Source organism: Haemaphysalis longicornis, unplaced genomic scaffold (genome assembly GCF_048455015.1).
Source record: "Haemaphysalis longicornis isolate Haplotype H1 unplaced genomic scaffold, Haemaphysalis longicornis Haplotype H1 scaffold_1, whole genome shotgun sequence".
Lineage (NCBI taxonomy): Eukaryota > Metazoa > Arthropoda > Arachnida > Ixodida > Ixodidae > Haemaphysalis > Haemaphysalis longicornis.
The window spans coordinates 69,844,460-69,864,049 of NW_027526203.1; the positions used below are offsets into that span (position 1 = coordinate 69,844,460).

Below are 19,590 nucleotides of genomic sequence, written 5' to 3' on the forward strand. Positions count from 1 at the left end.
GAGCCACCATGGGGGAACCTGTCTCATGCCCCGCACAAGAAGCTTCCTTTAATTTATTTCACATTTACTCAAAGGTTTGAGTGTTTACCCTCACACCACTGTCATGAAATACATCCTTGTTTGGCACTCTTTGCCCGTAGATGGCCTTGCACCATAAAACACCAATCATCACCATCATCGGGAGTGGCAGGGAGTTAGGTAAAAAGGCAACACAAGTATACTCGGGCGTGTGCGTGAGGTTAGCAGAGTTGTCTTGGGAACAGCGGTGAAAGGATTGAAAGGCTTGCCTACAATTGTAATGTGTTGTAGAGTATGTGTGCACATAAGCACTCGTACTTGCGAGAGTACCAGAGCCTTGTAATCATAGTGTGCCTTCATTTATATACCCCACTAGCAGGCTAAAGCTGCCACAAGGCAAAATGTGACATGGGCCTTTAATCCCTCGGCCCCATTTTCGTAGAGTAGCAGGTAGGCGAGCTCTCTTCTTCCTTCTAATAAAGAACCTTTTTTCGCTCTCACTCTCATTCCGCTGCCCTTGTTCTACAGTGCAATCACACGAAACTGTCAATACCTGCTAAAGAATCACATGCATGAGTTTGCGTCACTATCTCTCCTTCTCTTTGCTAAAGATACTGGTAATTGCTAGTACATTCTCCCTCCATTTTTCATACTTGAGAAGAAAAGAACTTGCCTGCACCTTTAGTTGGCACCAATGTCACCTGTTCTGTCTTTCATAAGAAATTGCACACATGGTAAAGGCCTATTCCATGTGGATAACACACACGAAAAAAAAGCCTAGGTACATTTTTTTTATATGTACACACTAATCTTAAAACAGATATGGTGACGAAGTGTTGTTAAAATGGTAGTGCTAAAGGCACTACATGCTGTTCCCAAGACAACTCTGCTAACCTCACGCACACGCCCGAGTATACTTGTGTTGCCTTTTTACCTAACTCCCTGCCACTCCCGATGATGGTGATGATTGGTGTTTTATGGTGCAAGGCCATCTACGGGCAAAGAGTGCCAAACAAGGATGTATTTCATGACAGTGGCGTAGTAGGTAGTGATTAACATTCAACTCTCACCAAGTCATGCAACAGCAATTTCTGGGGGACCAAAGCGAGTTTCAAAATTGACTAAAAGGAGCATGTGTAATTCCCAACTCCATTTTTAAAAGCATAAAGCTGAAATTAAAACTTTAGATCACAGTGTTCAAGGGGTCTTTAGTACCTCACTACAGCTAGTCTACCAAGGGCCTCACGCAATTTTGAAAGCACTGCATTACCCCCATCGATTTTCGACTCAAAATTTTCTATTCATAGTCACTGCGGTATCATACGCACCTATTCCTTTACACAGTGTGTACAGTGCTGTTCAACGTGTTGCAAGCAACAAAGCTTGCCATCCCCCAGGGCTTCAAAGTGGAGTTGCAGTGCCATCCGATGATGGTGTCTTGCTGAGTGAACTCCACATGGTGGAGTTGTTAGCGGAAAGACGCCAGCTTGCTAGGCCACAGGTTAGCGAACATGAGGGTTCACGATATTTGGCAGTATAGCCTTCATGTAAGCATCAATCGTCACCTGCTTTGCATCTATTTGTGGGCATGAAGGGCGCCCACAGACTTGCTTCCTTCAGTATGGGCCACGTTGAAAATCCCTTCATTAGCAATGCAACAATGAAGGTCAACGCTTTCGCGCCATGACTAGAAACGGATGAATTTCTTTTTCACAAAGCGTGCAAGTTTCATAACTAGGTTACAGGGCCCTAATAACCAATCCTCTTTAAAACCTGTATTTGTACCTAAGTCATGAAAAAGGCAAACAATTCTAGCTCTCTCCAATGCACATTAATGCCCCGCACCACCATAAATTATAATTTAAAGGGCCTGCTTTATCCCATCGTCCATCATACTGCATTAAGTGTGGCTGTGCGCCGAGTTTTTCTACCACAAACATTTTATTTAGGTACCGGCAGCAAATTACGCACGAAGTGATGATGGAAGCATTACACATTGCTGAGAGAGAAGATGTGCGTTAGTCAGGCGAGTGGGTGTTTTCACCGGAGATTGCTCATACGATTGATTAGGGGGTTTAACGCGCCGACGCTACACAGGCGATGAGGTGCGTCGTAGCGGAGGGCTCCGGATTAACACACAGGCGTTTCTGCTTTTCGCCTCGATCAAAAAAGCGTCCGCCGCGGCCGGGAATCGACTCGGCGTCGTTGTGGTCAGCAGAGATTGCCTATGTGCGTGGTTCTTGATTGTTGCTGGTCATCAAGTTGCCACTCCCGCTTGTCTGTCGTGGCAACGAAACTCAGGGCATGGGCGAAAAAACGCCCGTGCACTGAGTTTCGTTTTTACATTCTCCTGCGGCCGACCTCCCTGTCTTCGTTTCGTTCGCGCTCGCTTGCCGGGAATTCCAAAAGGAAGATGGCTCATCGACTAGTCTGTTGGCATGCCGCCTCCAATCAAACCTGCTCCCACCTCGGACGGCGCGGCAACAGACGCTGCCGTACGACACCCTGGACACAGAGGCTCCTTTACCAACCAAAAATGAGGAAAAAATCATTCGCACAGTTCAAGCAACCCAGACTGAAGCACAAAAAACGGTGCGGATGAAACATACCACACATCATAGCGTCTTCCCTGCTCTGCCCCACACAACCACGGAGCCAACGCGCACAACATACGTTTTGAGAAGCACAAAACATGTGCGGCGGCATCTGCTGAGCTGTCGGCGGGCAACGGACGTTCGTGTTCGTTGTCGAGCGCGCAGCCACAAAAGAGCCCTGCAGGCTGCTAGCACAGAACAGGGACTGCTAGTGTCGACGTCCTCTCGGCGGCTGGCACCGCCGAACCAGAGCCAGCCAGAGCCGTTGCGGCCCTAGTGAGTGACCGCAGCGCGAACACGCTCGTCTTCCAAACGAGAAATCTCAAAAAAAATGAAAAAAACTTCATGCACATCAATGCCTCCTTCGGCAATGCCACAACCGCCTCCTTTACTACTATAATGCCTGCAGCGTCACCCCTAAAGCGTGCACGTCTTGCCCTCTTTCACTCCGTCTGAATTCCGCGTGGTGGCGCTACCCACCGATCCTCCGAAGTAAATCTGAAGGCGCTAGGCAGATTGGCCATTGGCCCTAGGGGCCCACAGTAAAACTACAAATGAAGCGGTACAAGGGGATATGGGCTGGTCGTCTTTCGAGGCGAGGGAGGCGCAGAGCAAGATAAAGTTTGAGGAGCGACTCCGTGACATGGAGGACGAAAAATGGGCCGCGAGCATTCCTCCATGGCCGCGAGGGTGCTTAAAGGTCAACTGCACTCAAATTTTTTTTTCTCCAAATAAGTAGTCTATGCTCTTAAAATCACCATGATGAAATCCTTAGCTTCGTAATCACAGAGAGCGCTAGGTACACCTGCCCTTCAGGAGAGGAATTAACCAACCTTCTGGGCGGGTGAGGAGCATCGCTAGGCGGATGTGACGTCACGTTTGCTCGCAGCGTTCCCGCGCGGTATGTTTACATTTTTCCGAGTGCTGCCTACACGGCGTACGTGCCGTAGCGATTCAAGTAGTCGCGTTCGACTTCTGCGGTCAACGCAAGAATTCATAAACTGGCGATGGTTGTCGCCTTGTCAGTCGTCGTTCAACAGCTCCAGCGTCTTCTGGCACTACAGCTTTGCAGTTATCTGTGGGCGTTCAACTGTCCACCATCGGCCGACCAGGTGAGTGTTTTTTGGCGGGTTTGCAATCAGTTCGCATATCTCCTACTGCAAAGCGTGCTTTCTGCTTGCGGCAGTTATATTAGCGACGTTTACGAAATTGTTAACGGCGCGTTCTCACCGTCTTGCATTATTGTTGCTGTTTATGCTGCTCTGTTCGCGTCTGTCGGCGATCGCAAGCTGTTGGCGGTTTGTTGCACGGCGCGGGAACCCGTCTCGCCCGTGGCGCTTCTTTGTCTCTTCTTCAATGTGGCGTCATTAACATCGCTTGTTATCCTTGGGCTAACCTATCTTAATGTTGTAACGAAAATGAACTTGCTGTGCGAACTGAGCGTGACAGAACGCTGTTGGCAAGGTTTTCGTGTGCGCGTGTGGTTCGTGAGGGCGTTGTAACACGCTGCTTTGGCCTCTTGCACCTTTTTTCATGCATCTAGTACTCTTCATGATTGACAATCCAGCGCGCGAAAACACGGCACAAAAAAGGAACGAGAGTTAGACAACTCTCATTCCTGTCTAACTCGTTCCTTTTTTGTGCCGTGTTTTCGCGCGCTGGATTGTCAATCATGAACTTTCACCAACTCGCCCAAATCACAGTCCTCTTGATCTAGTACTCTTGCTTGCCAGGAGTGCCTGCCAAGGGATGGTTACTTCGTTATGTGTTTTCATATTTAATAGTGAACCACTCAGCGTTCTATAACTGATGCAAATGCAGGCGGAACGACCCCGATAACAACGCAGGGCAGGGGCAGTGCTTGTGTGGTCTTCTCTGTGGTTTGCCCTTCTTTTCAGTCCTCGTAGATTATTTACTGTTGTGTGAACGTTGTTTGATTCTTCACGTTTCATTTTTCTCTTGCAGCATCTCCTGACTGCAGTCACGGTGCCCCTAGCCTGCGTGCAGCACTCATCCTGCCATTCTAGTCGGAACTGATGTTCGCAGGCCACTTGTCACAACCTAACGGGTTCCCGCCCTTGCCTGGCTTATAATTGATGGTATACTTCAGATACACTGCTGCGTTCTCTCTCTGCATACATTTAAAGCGAGTGTTTACACTAACACAGCAGTGGATAACCATGAAGACAGCAGCGTGTGTACTGGAAATGCCAGTGAAAACAAAACCAAACGATCTACAGATCTATGCCAGATTGACCATTACAAACCTTTCAGCGAGTGTCAAAGCAATGGACAGCTGGGGATATCTCGTGCGCTAAATTGTGTTCTTCTTTCTGTTTGTTTTCTATTTGCTGGTATAAATTTACGAATTGATAGTATGAGTAAAGTAGACAGAGAACAAAGTGATTGCGTTGCTCTTAGAAATGCCTTACACGAAATAAAACTGCTTCCTGCGAGTTCGCACTGCTCAGTGCGGGGAAAAAAGGTTCCGTATAACAAATAATTTGGTGCACCCAAACCCATCTGTGATGAACATATGTCATGCATGGATTATTTAAGGGCATGTTATTAGCTTTGGCAAAACAAGAAAGTGACCTCTTTCTTGTGCAGAAAACTAGTTTAGTTGTAATTTTGGCTCTTATCTGTCCAGTGTCAACAGGAATAGTAGCCTTGATGTGCGACTTTGCGGACACTTTCCTGTCTCCTTCCTTCAATGTCACCACAGTGGTGGTGAAGACTCCTGGGCAGTCGAAATCGCATGATGACAGGCAGTTATATTCTACCACGAGAAGCACCCTCCACAAGCCATGAGGCCTTGCTCTGTTTTCAGCTGGGACCCGCCGCGGTGGCTCAGTGGCTAAGGCGTTGCGCTGCTGAGCACGAGGTCGCGGGTTCGATTCCCGGCCGCGGCGGCCGCTTTTCTGATGGAGGCGAAAAGCAAAAACGCCCGTGTGTACGAGATTTCGGCGCACGATAAAGATCCCCAGGTGGTCAAAATTAATCCGGAGCCCTCCACTACGGCGCGCCTCATCGCCTGCGTTGCGTCGGCGCGTTAAACCCCACAATCCATCCATCCTGTTTTCAGCTGGGGCTCCTTTCGTTGCCAAGTGCCTTGGTCTTTTGGGGTAAAGCTCCCAAAGCAGGGTGGTCTTGTCCCTGTTGGAATTGTCATGTTGATCATACTTTTCACCCACAGCTTTCTAGTTCATTTCACTTTTCTAACCCAATTCTAATGTTATTAGTGTAGGGAAATCTGGTGTCCAGCAGCTTGCGTTTCAAAGGGAATAGATGTAGCAACTACATCAAGCACTAGCTGATTCTGATGCTTAGTGGACTTTGCTGTGAGCCGTCCAAAGCACCACAAGAAGAAGCAGTGCTAGTCTTATGTAGTGTACTACTTTGGAGCTGCAAAATTACAATGCACCTTTTATTACAATGCACCTTTTTTACCTCAATTTTTTATGCTGCAGTGGAAATCATGCGAATACATGTTTGTAAATGTCCATTCCACCAACAAATTCACGGCATGCCTTGACAGTAGGCGTAGTTTTATGCATCTAGATAATCACCTGTACCCATTTATCACAGGCCTGCAATTTGCACATGGTCGGATTTAAGCACCCTAAATGTGGCAAGTGTAACCGACCGTAACACACAATCTTGAAAACTCTACCTTATCAACGCGAAAGCAATAAGTGGCCCATTGACTAAGAAGCCACTATCCGCTGTCTGTACTAGCACAACAGCTCCTAAACCGGCCGGCAGTGCAAAGAGAGCAAAGAGTGGATTGAGTTCAAAACTTTGGGAAGAGTTCAAACCACATGGGAATCAAACCCAGAACATCCCTAGTGCAAGTCCAGCACCACATCCTTGACACCACTATAGCTCAGTGGGTCTAGCTGACTAAAGGTGGACCCAGGGAGCGCATTATGACCTTAAACTGAAAAAAAGTCCACAGGTACAAGCAACCCGACATACAATGAGTTTTAAATTTCTTGGCAATTCATTAGGCCAGCACATAGCCGTAACATCCCCACTCAGGTGAATTGGCCAGTCACGATGATAGCTGCTGTCAAGCTCATGGCTGTTTCACCAATTCCCGTTTGTCTTAAAACAATGCTGCTTAAATTACACACTGGCCAACTGCACCTCATCGAGTATATTTTACGCTCCTAGCATTCTGCAGTAGCCTTGTTTAGTGTTAAAGAACTACGTATTTGATCACATGTGAAGACTGCGATTTCTGTTAGAGCATTTTGTGCTTTCAACCTGAATTGGTTGACGCTCGTCAATTCAACACTGGCTGCAAACTTTTATTGTGGTGTAATAAACATAAAACCTAGATAGAGTAAAAATACTGAAGAGTACATTATGTTAGGCTTATACATTGCACAGCGTAGCTGTAGACATCAAAATTCAACTTTTTAGGTTTCACGAGGAAAAGCTCAGCATAACTTGGGCCAGCTATGAAGGGTAACTGCAGTGTAGGGCTATAGGTTAAGTCAGGCCACCTATAAATCTTTGACATGCTTCGAAATCTTGGCACACAGGCATTTTTTTGGTTCTACCTAAACCAATGCTTTGGACTTTGGCAAAATGTTTTGTACGGGTTAATCTGCACAATGCAATTGCAAATAAGAATTGAACAAACGTCTGTTGTGTCCATTCGAGAATCCAGTGCTTGCCTAATATCGAAAATTGCATCCAGCAATCGACTCAAGAAATCTACTTGTATGTCCAAGAGACAAGCTCAAATAAAAAGTTACCCTACTTCAACTGCATTCCTTGCATATTTATTTATTTGAAAATATTTAGCACGAAAACAACAGAATGGTACCAACAGGCAGTGCTGTCACTTTTCGTGCTCTCTCTCTCGTGCTGTGTTGTTTTTCCAGTTTAATAATTTTAAAAATATGCCACATTTGCCATTTTAGTTGGTTTTATTTGTTTTGATGTTATGCTGTGTTGCCAACGAAACTTTGTAAATGTCTTCCTAAGAAAAAAATAAGAATACCTAGCATTTGTAAGTGTATGCTTCTTGATGGATAGCAACTCTCACTATATGAAAGTGAAGCCAAGAAAACACCAAAGTCATCACAAACACTGAAGAATGTTTATTGACATGGCATCACATCACTTGCTGGACAAGCAACAAGGCACCATAATGCTGCTCACACGAGTGCGAAGTATGCGCCGTGGCTAAAACCACTTGATAAAAATACAAGCAGGCGCTTATCTGCCCCAAGGTGACCCTGAATGAAAATGTGACATGCGCAACACTGGAAATCAACAAAAGTTGTTGGGTCAGGCATAAGTGAAAAGTGCGGGCAAAAGTCGAGGGCACTTTCATGTGTTGGATGACAAGACTGCTGGCACAAGACAGGAAGGATCGAAGGGTGCTAACTCAGTATTGTATGGTTACAAATACGTGCAGATTGCTACTCACTGGACCAAAAGTGCTTGAAGACCCTGATTTTAAAGCAAAACTTTCTATGTCTCACCAGTGGAATATGCCATGCCAAAAAGGCATTACAGAAAAGCCAACTTTCTCTGACAATGATAATGATCGTGGGTAAAGAAGTGCAGAAAAAAAAAACGCTTCCTGCAGTCAGAAACAAATCAGGACCCTCGCGGTGTGAAACCAACATCTATTCCGTGACACCATTGCAACATGGTCGAAGTAGTTTGAATCTGGATAGCGGTGCATCTAGATGCAAAATTAGACAAAAATGGTGCACCTCACATTCTAATGACGACGACAGTTTGACTGCGAAGCTTTCGTCGAGCAAAATCAAGCGGCGAAGTTTCAAAGCCACTGCAATCAAAAGTCCAAACAGCATGCAAGTAAAAGTGATAGCTCAAACAGGCAACGTCCAAGCTCAGATGACAATCTAGCAAGAAATCCCTCGCGAGAAAACTGAGTTAAACTGAAAGACAATTTCTCCTAGACACCCTTCCCACTAACTTACAACCAAATTCCTTAAATGATCTCTTGCGTCCCTCCTACCCACCTAATTTAGCGGAGGCAGTGTGGGACACACTCCTGCATTTCATATACCGACCCACTATTTTTCCCTTGCTATTTCCCACCCATACCCGTCGTGAACTTTAACTAATCGCTACTTCTAAGGGGGTCTGATGCACTAGCAAGAGGCCCCCGGGTGTTTTTTTTTTAACAGTTCAAGAAACGTTAAAAAAAACGCCATTATTGTCATAAGACAAAAGCGTGCACGTTTTTTTTCCTTGCAATTAATTACAGCAACTAATGAACACATGACAGAACAAGTAACAGAGAGCAATGATGAAACTGACAACCACAGATTTCCACATAACTGTGGAGAGGAGCTCTCTGGATAGGAGACTGAGCAATAGAAGAGCACAGCAGCTGCGGCTGAACCTTCCCACGCAGCTGAACAGAGACGAAGAATACGGCAAATGGACAAAATTAAGGGTTGGGAGTCTTAGTAGCCACTGTACTTTCTTATCAACCAGGCGTGTGGCTGGATGGTATAGATGAACAGCAACGTGGGAGCTAGAGGACTGCTTGCTGGCGACACTACTACCACCCAGTAGTCTGTACTCCACAGTACACAGTAGGAGGAAACAAACTGGAAGTGGGACTGCGAATTGCCATGATGTTACAAATGAAAAAAGTGCTGCGTGGCTGTCACAAGTCAAGGTCAATCACCCTTAAGGGGAGGTGCCAAAACCCCTTAGAGAGAGGATGAAGACATGACATTTGAATCTAGTGGCTAAAAATGAACCATTCATGTAGCACCCCACCATAAAAGGGGATTGATCTTCACTCATTTCCTGAAATAAAGTTTAAAAGCAGTTCATCCAGGGCAGTTGCCACCAGCACCCTAGAGTAGTATGGTGGAAACACACCACAATCTTTGCTTTTGGGAGGTCTTTTACCGGGCTGTCTACCAAAAAACCCAAATTTTTTTTTTTCTAAGTGGGCACCTGGTCTTAAAAAAAAAAAACATGGTTTTTACAGTTAGGACGATAAAAATTGGGTGGTGCATGTGGTTTTTCATTGAAATTGTAGATATGACGTTTGTTTCTGTGTAAAACAACTACATTCAACTTTATTTGGCTTTTATGTTTGATTTTTTGACAGCCTTTGTAAAAAAACTTCTTGAGGGATGCAGCTGAACAAGGTACCGGTGAACTGTGCACAAATCAAGGACTGACTGCCATAAGACTAACATTATCATTATATATGGTCTGTAGCAGAAGTGACAGCTGTTTGAAGTTTGGGCCTGGACGGCAACACCAGTTTTCCTGGTTCCCATTTTCTAGGCCCAAACTTCACATGGCTGTAACTTCTGCTACAGACCAGATAGAATGATAATGCTAGTATTATTGCACTCCTTGACTTGTGCACAGTTAACTGGTACTTTATTCAGCTGTGCCCCTCCAGCAGTTTTTTTATAAAGGCTGTCGTAAAATCAAACATAAAAATCAAAATAAATGTGAATAGAGTCGTATTACACAGAAACAAATTTCATATCTACAGTTTCAATGAAAAATCACATGCATCCCCCGATTCTTATCATCATAACTGTAAAAATAAAGTTTTTGATCAAAAACTGATGTTCCTTTCTAACTCAAAGCTTTCTGGCCAGCTCCGGCCTCGAAGGTCAGCTGCGCCTGATCAAAAGGACTGTCAACGCGGCTTGAGCTCAAGGCATCCTGGAATGAGGACACCTCTCTGAAGCATTTTGCGCATTTAATTAAAGTTTATTCTCGCTCTCTCTCTTGCGACTTGAGTCAAAGTCCAAAATCTAAACTGCTTCGACCGTATCAGAAGGGCGCAGTCTGACAGACAATGGTTTCATAATGCAAGGGACACTGGTTTCATTATGACCATGGAAAGCGTTTTTTCTTGAGGTGCATGTGCTTTTGCTTATCATCCTCATCACTTTGTGAAAATCACTGTGTAAAGTTAGCTTTCCTGCAGTGCATTATGTAGCCACATTGAATGCAATCAGTGAGGTCCTGAAAGCTTCACTTTAACAACAACAGGAGTTACGTGCTCGTCAAGACCCTCATCTCACAGCAAACTTCTCTTCACCAGCAGGCACAGGCTAGAGCCCAGTCAGCAGGTGCTGCAAAGACATGATGAGAGTATTTAAGCACGAACCTCAAGATGGAAAGGAGGCGGAGCAAAGAGCAAGAAAAATGCATCAGGAGGAGACTGCAAGCTCTGGGATGAGCAAGCTAGGTGTGGTGCTGTCAGGACACTGATGTCGCAACCCAAGCCTGGGAACAAGCGCAGCCAATAGCGCAGTTGTTCCAGCCTCCTCTGGAACAGTGATTCAGCTGATATGCCAATGACACGCCAACAGTGACACGCCAATTTATAGTTATATTCTATATTTATATTAAATGAAGCCAGTGCACGTGATGCCATCTCCCGAGTTGTGCCATGCTTGCACCGCTCACCCCCTTGCTGGTAGCCATGTGCTCGTACTGTGGTCAACCTCAAGTCTTCACCCCTTTCCTTTGAAATCCTTTGTGTGCACGCACAACTCACCACATGCTGTCGAAAAAGAAGAAATAAAAACGTGCATCACTAGAAAGCATAGCTGCTACCCCAGCAACAAGTGGAGGGGGCACCCTTTTGTTTGTTTTGCCCGAGACGACTGTCCAGAATGGTGGATTACCAGCCCGCGCATGTGCAGATTGCTAATAGAAAAAGGTCCATTACCGCAATCTCACGGAGTCCGACGTATCACAGACGCTGCGGCACATACATGGCGGCGCACACACAGGGTCGCCCACTTGTGGGCCACACCAGTGAATACAACCTATGAAGTGCTATACCCACCACCGATATAGCATTATCTAGCTGCAGTCAGCAACACTTTTTTATATGTTTACACGTACTTTCAAGTGTTCGGAGGGTCAAAATGGCTGCTTGTCACTGCTTCTGACCGATCATCCATGGGTCGATCCCACCAATCTGGCTGCCACAAATCACAGTAATAACGCGGAAGTCTTCAATTGTGGGCCGGACTGACACACACGATTCACGCCAGGGCTGTCAAACTGGCGTGGCAACTTTCTGATCGCGGCGTTAACACGCCACAGTGGTTCGAACACTTGCCCAGTATGAAGGTAGCTATTTCTGTCGTCGTTGGTTTGTCGCATAATGCATGCTTTACTGATGTTTAAGTGCAAGACCTGGCAAGCTTCTCTAGCTCGCCCAGAATTTCTCGATACGCAACTCTGAGCTGATGTGTGAGCACGTCTGTTTGTCGTGTGGTTCCTTGTTAATGAGCCAGACCATGCAACTGAACGGTGCAAATGCAGATTTGATGCTTTCAGCGCATTTCACTCCTATCTTCGATCAACAAGAGAGAAACTGTCAGTAATGCTCGTAGAAAGACGGGGCGAGTCAGAAATGCTGCTTGGACACTTCCTAGTACCATATAAATAGTGTACTTAATCTTACCGAGAGCCAAAGCATCATTTTAGGTTGTAGTGAAGCAGACCAGAAAACACCCCTGCCCTTTTTCTTGTCCTTTCTCTTTGAAGCACTCCTTTGTTTATGTATTGAAAACCAATTTGTGCAGCGGCACACTTCATTAGTTATTTGTGTATATGGCTAATTTTTTACATTTTAACATTTATATGTTCTCATTGTAGTATGATACTAATCTTGATCAGTGCATTTTTGAAGCAGAGGTGGTTTTCTTCAGGTGGCAGTTCCTTTTCTCTACAAAAAAGGGCTTGCTGTAAACAGGATCAAACAACAAAAAAGGAAATCTGTTTTAAGTAAGGAGGAAAAAGGTTCACGTCAATTTATAAGGCTGAGACAAAGATTATGGCAGTCACTACACGTGCTGCAGTTCCCGTAGGGCTAACAAGCGATTTGCAAAAAACTGGACAACACTTCCCATGGTGCGGAAACCAAAGATGTACTCCTGCAATTAAAACACGGAATTATCGCTGCCCCTTCAAAGGTAGATAATTGAGCCATTTTGGCACTTGATCTTTAGAAAGCTTTGATCGCGTATCACACCAGGCTATTTTGTGTAACGTTACCACTTTCACTCCGTGTCGCCGCACATACAACTATATCCGTAACTTCCTTTCGAACCGCACGGCTGTTATTCAGCTCGGTGACCTACAATCCGACACTATCCATTTCCCAACCATTGGCACGCCTCAAGGTGCAGTATTATCCCCACTCCTATTTAATATTGCCCTAATCCACCTTCCCAGTAAGCTCGCCGCGATCCCTCGCTTACTCCACAGCATATACGCCGATACTATTACGCTGTGGACCACCAGAGGCAGCGACTTTCAAATCGAGGAGGTTCTCTAACAGGGAGCTGAATTAGTTACCGCCGCCGCGCAAGTTGGGCTTGGATGCTCACCTGAAAAATCTGAGCTTTTAATCCACCCCGCCAAATCAACCGGCAACCCGGCCCAGACACCCACCATTGAGGTCCGCATTGATGGTAGGGATGTTCACCAAGTGGAAGTCCTGAAAATACTTGGGCTCTGCATACAGCGCAATTTCACAAACATTAAGTACCTAGCACAGCTGAATTCTCAGGTGAATCAGACGATCGCCCTCATCCGTGGGATTGCTGCCCGCAAAAAGGGGCTCAAAGAAACGGAGCGTATCTGGCTGATACAGGCATTTGGGCTCTGCCTTCTCACTTACTCCCTCCCGTATCTCTTGCCCTCGCGTACCGAACTCTCTAAAGTCAACTGCCTCATCCGAAAGACCTAAAAAACGGCGCTACAAATCCCTCAGAGCACTACCACTGCCAGACTCGAGAAACTCGGCATTTACAATACTGCGGAGGAACTCATTGAAGCCCACCTTATCGGTCAGCTAAATAGGCTCTCATCCACCCCCACCGGTCACACTCTCCTTGTAACTCTTAACCTTAAAGCCCCTATCCTCTGTGATGACAGGCTCCCGGTACCAGCCGACATTCATGGCTCCCTCACTATCCACCCTTTACCGCGCAATATCACCCTGTTTTCAACAAGCAGCCTAGGGAACTACGAGCACAAGCACTTACAGAGAAATACCCCGTCCACCCCACTACGGTTTACGTGGACGCAGCTTGCTATCGATCGCAGGATGCATACGCTGTCGCAGTAGTAATCAACCATCCCAACACTCCTCCTCTTAAATCCCTAACAGACCGCACCAACTGACCGCTGAGGTGGAAGAGGCGGCAATAGGTGATCGGTAAAAAGTGCAAATGCTCATGGGTGCATTGCCAGCTCCCGCGGAGTTCTGTTACTTCCGGTTCGAGAGCTCTCCTGGCCTCCCATATGCCGACGGCTTTCACGCGCGCTTGTGCTTGTTTATCTGTTTCCACTGAAAAAAAAAAAAAAAAAAAACCGCTCATGCATCGCACATTCAATGTGTAACAACAATGAATTCTACAAGGGGCTTCTCTGAAAGGTTAGCACTCTGTGACAAATAAACAACACGCACACACGCGCGTGAAAGCTGCCGGCGTACGGGAGGCCAGACGAGAGCTCGAACCAAAAGTGGCTGGAGCAGACAACGTACCCATGAGCCTTTGCACTTTTTACCGGTCACCTATCGCGCTAGCCCTTACACATAGGCCGCCCCCTATCACTATCATCTCGGATTCGAAAACAGCCATTCGAAATTACGCCAGAGGCATGATCTCGCCCCTGGCGCTCAAAATTCTCCTCAAAAATCCTCCTACCATACAAATAAAGCTGATCTGGACTCCGGCCCACATGGGTGTGGGGGGAAATGAGGCAGCACATAGGGCGGCTCGAGAGCATACCGTCCAAGCAGGCCCTAGCCTCGAACCCTTTCACGGAGCCCTATCAGCTTGGGACAGTCTCTTGACCTTCCAAGACATTACGGCACATTACCGCCTCTCACGCCGCCAGCTCCCCCCCGCACACCCGGATTTATCCAACAGGGAAGAACGGCTATGGCGACTGGTGCAAACCCATACCCTCCATGTCGCTACCACCTGCACCGTATTTATCCTTCTGTCTACCCCTCCACCAACTGCACAGCCTGTGGAGCAGTGGAAACACTGGACCATCTTCTTTGGAACTGTCCCCACAACCCCTATCCTCTCTTAGCAGACGGTGGGCACTGGGCTGAGGCACTGGGCAGCTTCGACCTGTCTACCCAGCGGGTGGTGACGGCGAGGGCTGCTGCGGACACCGGTACGCCGGTCACCACGTCCCCTAAGGGGCCTTTAAAGGCTCAATAAAATGTTTGTCCTCCTCCTCCCATGGTGCGGTCACATGCGGTTTTGCACAGATGGCATCTGGCCCCATTTTGTCTGACTGGCAATGAAAACTGCCTGCTTCAAAATAACTAAGACATTTTTTAGCCACATTTATATTCAGGCAGAAAGTGCTGTGCAGCCATTGCATGTAATGTTGCCTAGTATGAAAAATTGTGCTCAATAGGTTTCTGAGGAAAGCTGGTTTCGAGAATTGCATTGTGCCATAGGACAAAACAAAATTAACTATAAATGAAAAACAACACAACAAAAGTCCTGAGTTTTGCCATGCATATTTTTGTGCTCCTTTTCTATCATTGTTAATTACATTGCACCTTTGGTCTCATAGGTCACCCAGAAAGGAAAACAACTGAAGTCGATTAAGTAGTGTAAGGAAAATTCACTTTATATTGTAAAACAACAACAGTATTAATGTATTCTTGAAAGCGTAAGAAACAACAGCCTCGCCTGGACCTTTTGCAAATGTAAAATAGTTTCTTCTTGTCTTCTTTTTATTTTATGGTGAAGGAATGGGGCTGCTTCTTTTCCTGCAGCTTGTTAAGTTGGCCAATTTTTATGTGATCAGGTATCTAAGCATTCAGGAGTAGACGTGTCTTGATCAGGTATATCTCGAGTCCAACTGAGTAAAGCGTATTCTGATTTTTATCATGCTAAGGGTCATATTCCGAATGCTCCCCATGAGCACAAACGAGTTGCTGTGAATGAATGAAGATAGCACGGAATTCTTTTATCAACACGTAAATGCCTAAGACTAGTTCACATACTTGAGCAAATCACAAGCACGGCATAAACTTAATGCGGTTGCCCAGCAGTTGGGCAACACGCCCCTATTTAAACTAAATGCATATGCTACTCGATAGTTTCCCTCCAGCTTAGAGACTGCCTTTTCCATGTATTTTCTAGTTCATAAATATACCATAGAATGCTTGGCTGCAGCAGCTCTCATAAATTACAAAAGGACAAGAATAAGATGGGCATTGCTTCCACAGATGATCCCTTTGTATCATTCCTGACATGAAATAGCCAAGTGAATCTTTGGACCTTGGTAACAAACTGTTTCAAAGCACAGTGCAAACCGTGATGAACAAACAGCATTGCGTCAGGTGCATAGCCTGCGACACTGTGCAGCTGAAAAAAATATCTATGTCTTTCTGCTTCATTTTCCTGTGTCTACATATGCAAAGTGCCTTTATTAACAATAAAAGCAGGGCGGTAGGAGGGGTGTAAAACGTTTAAAGAGCGCACTGCAAAATAATGTGACACGGTTTTTTTAAACATTATGTATGAGCTGCCTCACGTAAGAGGCATTTCTTACAACATTCTTAGCCCTGTATGGCTTTCTCACACAGCTTAGATGTCGTGCGAAAAAGGCAACTTAGTCTAACAGCTCAAGGCGAGGTAGGTGCACCTTCTCCCGTTTGCACTCAAGAGTTTACATGAAAAGGCATTAAGTAATTGCATCATAATCGAGTAAACTGAGGTCACTTCACACTATGAGGCACAGGGCAGTGTGGTAGAACTCTCACTCAAGGATCTTTAGCGTAAACCAAGACATCGTGTACAGAAGGTTAATTTTTTTGGCTTTATAAATTCAATGCAGCCCCGGCAGCCAAGAATCGAACCCAAGACATTGTACATCCCTGCAGCCATAGGAAACAATGTGAGATCTGAGCAATCTGGCACCTGAGAAATCTCATTAAGACGAATAAAGCTACCGTGCGATATTACTTAGTGTTTACAAAAACCAAGGATAGACAGCATAGGGGCACTAGATACATCCTTGCTTACACAAAACTCAAGAGTAAAATTAAAAAATATATATATATGACGACAGGCTTCCGACACTAAGCATGTGGGGAGAAGAAACCTAGCCAAGACGTCTCCCCGACGGTGACCTAGGCCCGGTCGACTAGCGTGCGTGCACGCGAGTTTTGCAGGCACATAATAAAGTTTATTCCACTCCACTCCATATATGACGCGGGCATCCGAGGCACGGTATATCTACGGTGTTGACTAACACCATGTACTGTGCCCTGGCCGACCACATAATTTATGTTCCTGCCTCCACTGGAAGCTGGAAAGCACTGTAAACGGCCCTGTGGTCAGCCATAACCCATTACACGCCCAAGACTACAGTGCAAACTGTTGTGACGGAAACCACGTACGGTGCTGTTTGCACGAAGGTCACGCCAGCCCACCTCATAGATTGTGCTATATCGGTAGTGCATATAACAATTTCTGGTGGGACTTCACTAGGTGGTATATATAGCATCATCCATAAATTTTCAACAGTAAAAAAACGAAGGTAGTAATTAAGCAGTGCATGAGCTATCCCTACCTCTTCATTGTTTCACTAGTTACTGAAAGACTTGTATTTGAAAATGTCAGGCTGGAATGGATGCATAGACCAGGTTGTTTTTTTGACATTGGCATAAATAACTAAACTTGATTTTTAGTACACACGCTGCTGTCTTCATGGCTATCAACTACCATGTTACTGTAAACCCTCGCTTGAAATGTACACGGAGTGAGAACGCACTGGTGGATCTAAAGTATACCACCAATAGAAGCCAGGAAAAGTCGGGAACCCGTTTGGTTGTGACAAGTGGCCTGAACTAGAATGGCAGGATGAGTGCTGCAGGCAGGCTAGGGGCACCGTGACTGCACTCAGGAGATGCTGCAAGAGAAATAAATGGAACATGAGGAATGAAGCACCGTTGAGGCAGCAGTAAGTAAACAATCTAGGATGACTAAAAAAAGGGCAAACGAAAGCGAATGCCACACAAGCAGTGCTCTTGCCCGCCCTGCGTTATCCGGGTCGTTCCCGCTGAATTTCCATCGGTTATTGAACGCCGATTGATGAGATGAAAACACATAACGACGTAAGCATTCCTTGGCAGGCACTCCTGACAGCAAAAGTGCTGGATGCAGCAACGAGTGCAACAGGCTAAAGTAGCGTGTTACAACGCCCTCACGAACCACACGCACACACGAAAACCTTGCCAACAGGGACCTGTCACGCTCCTAACTTCACCAACAGATCGTACTGCAAGTTCATTTTCGTTACAATATTAAGATCGGTTAGCACAAGGCACGTTGTCTAGAAAAAGCGTCGAGGAAAACAAGTGATGTTAATGACGCCACATTAAAGAGACAATGAAACGTCATGGGCGAGGCGGGTTTGCAATGCGAGCGAGTTACCGCGTCGTGCAACAAACCGTCAACAGCTCGCGATCGCCGACAGACGCGAACGAGCAGCATAAACAGCGACAATAATGCAAGACGGGGAGAACGCGCCGTTAAGAATTTCGTAAACGTCGCTAATATAACTGCCGCGAGCAGAAAGCAAGCTTTGCAGTAGGAGATATGCGAACTGATTGCAAACCCGCCAAAAAACACTCACCTGGTCGGCCGATGGTGGACAGTTGAACGCCCACAGATAACTGCAAAGCTGTAGTGCCAGAAGACGCTGGAGCTGTTGAACGACGACTGACAAGGCGACAACCATCGCCAGTTTATGAATTCTTGCGTTGACCGCATAAGTCGAACGCGACTACTTGAATCGCTACGGCACGTACGCCGTGTAGGCAGCACTCGGAAAAATGTAAACATACCGCGCGGGAACGCTGCGAGCAAACGTGACGTCACATCCGCCTAGCGATGCTCCTCACCCGCCCAGAAGGTTGGTTAATTCCTCTCCTGAAGGGCAGGTCCTTCCAAGCACCGCGGCGCGGGCCGGTGCTGTCGCCGACCAGGCGGTGGCGCTGCGGTAGCGTTGAGATCGGTCTCGGCGCGTCGTCTGCTACTCCTTGCTTGGAAAGGCGCCGGTGAACGACCACCGCACACCGTTAATGTTCTTCTTTGACATGCGAAATAAAAATTCGCTCTACTCTAATGCTTAAGTGACTGAGGGTTTACAATTTTACCGACATTATAACGAGAAAGGCAGCGTCTCCTGCCACGCGCGTGGCAGCAGCCACGCCCCCCTGGCAACGGCTGCTGCCACGCGTGACGTCATAATGACGTCATAACATTAATAATTGTCATTATTTTGTGTAGTGTAGTCCGAAATACACATTTTTTTTTATTTGCAGTACAAAATAACGCACCATTGAACTGCTAAAACTTTTCTAAACAAACAATTTTTGTTCTTGCGGGAGCAGCCGGCGATGCTGCTGCTGCTGCCAGCTGCCGTATCGCGCACATGGAGTCGCGTATCCGAAAGCGTGACGAAGCTCCGATTTTCTCGGGCCGACAACGTAGATAAACCGGAGTTCATATTGTTAGAAGCACTATCTGAAAACGTGAGAAAGTTGCTTGTGATTATGTATTGCGTGGGGACCCAGCCAGCCTTTCCAGACCGCAGCAAAATAGCCGCTCTCGAGTAATGTTGACCTGTGACCGCTTGGTTATGCTTGGTGTACGCCGATGGTACCTGCGTACAGTTTCAGCGTACGTGAGACGACATCGCACAGCCGACTGGCCTCGTTCGAACAAGCTACGTTCCACACAAGAAAAAACACCGTCCGAGCGTAATTCTGTGAACCTTCCGACGCATGTCGGCGCGGCGGCATCTACTATCAACAGTTTGCACCACGGCAAGTCCAGAATGCTTAAATGGGCGACCTGAAATCGCGGTGTGTGTTCTCGAAATGAAGACAACTTAGCAGCGCCAAAAGATAATCAGAATGTACAGT

At 46.4% G+C, this 19,590-nt stretch overlaps 2 long non-coding RNA genes across 2 annotated transcripts; one reads left to right on the forward strand and one right to left on the reverse strand.

Moving 5' to 3' along the window:
* The first annotated feature begins 3,423 nt into the window (after positions 1 to 3,423).
* Positions 3,424 to 7,776, forward strand: LOC144177231 (uncharacterized). The gene is made up of 2 exons (XR_013323818.1): positions 3,424 to 3,724; positions 4,578 to 7,776. It is a non-coding gene; the product is annotated as an uncharacterized LOC144177231 (long non-coding RNA).
* A 1,985-nt stretch (positions 7,777 to 9,761) lies between these two features.
* LOC144177247 (uncharacterized) lies at positions 9,762 to 18,597 on the reverse strand. Its single transcript, XR_013323819.1, has 3 exons — positions 18,297 to 18,597; positions 17,452 to 17,570; positions 9,762 to 10,726 (listed from the first exon to the last, which is right to left on the reverse strand). It is a non-coding gene; the product is annotated as an uncharacterized LOC144177247 (long non-coding RNA).
* Between the last annotated feature and the right edge of the window lie 993 nt (positions 18,598 to 19,590).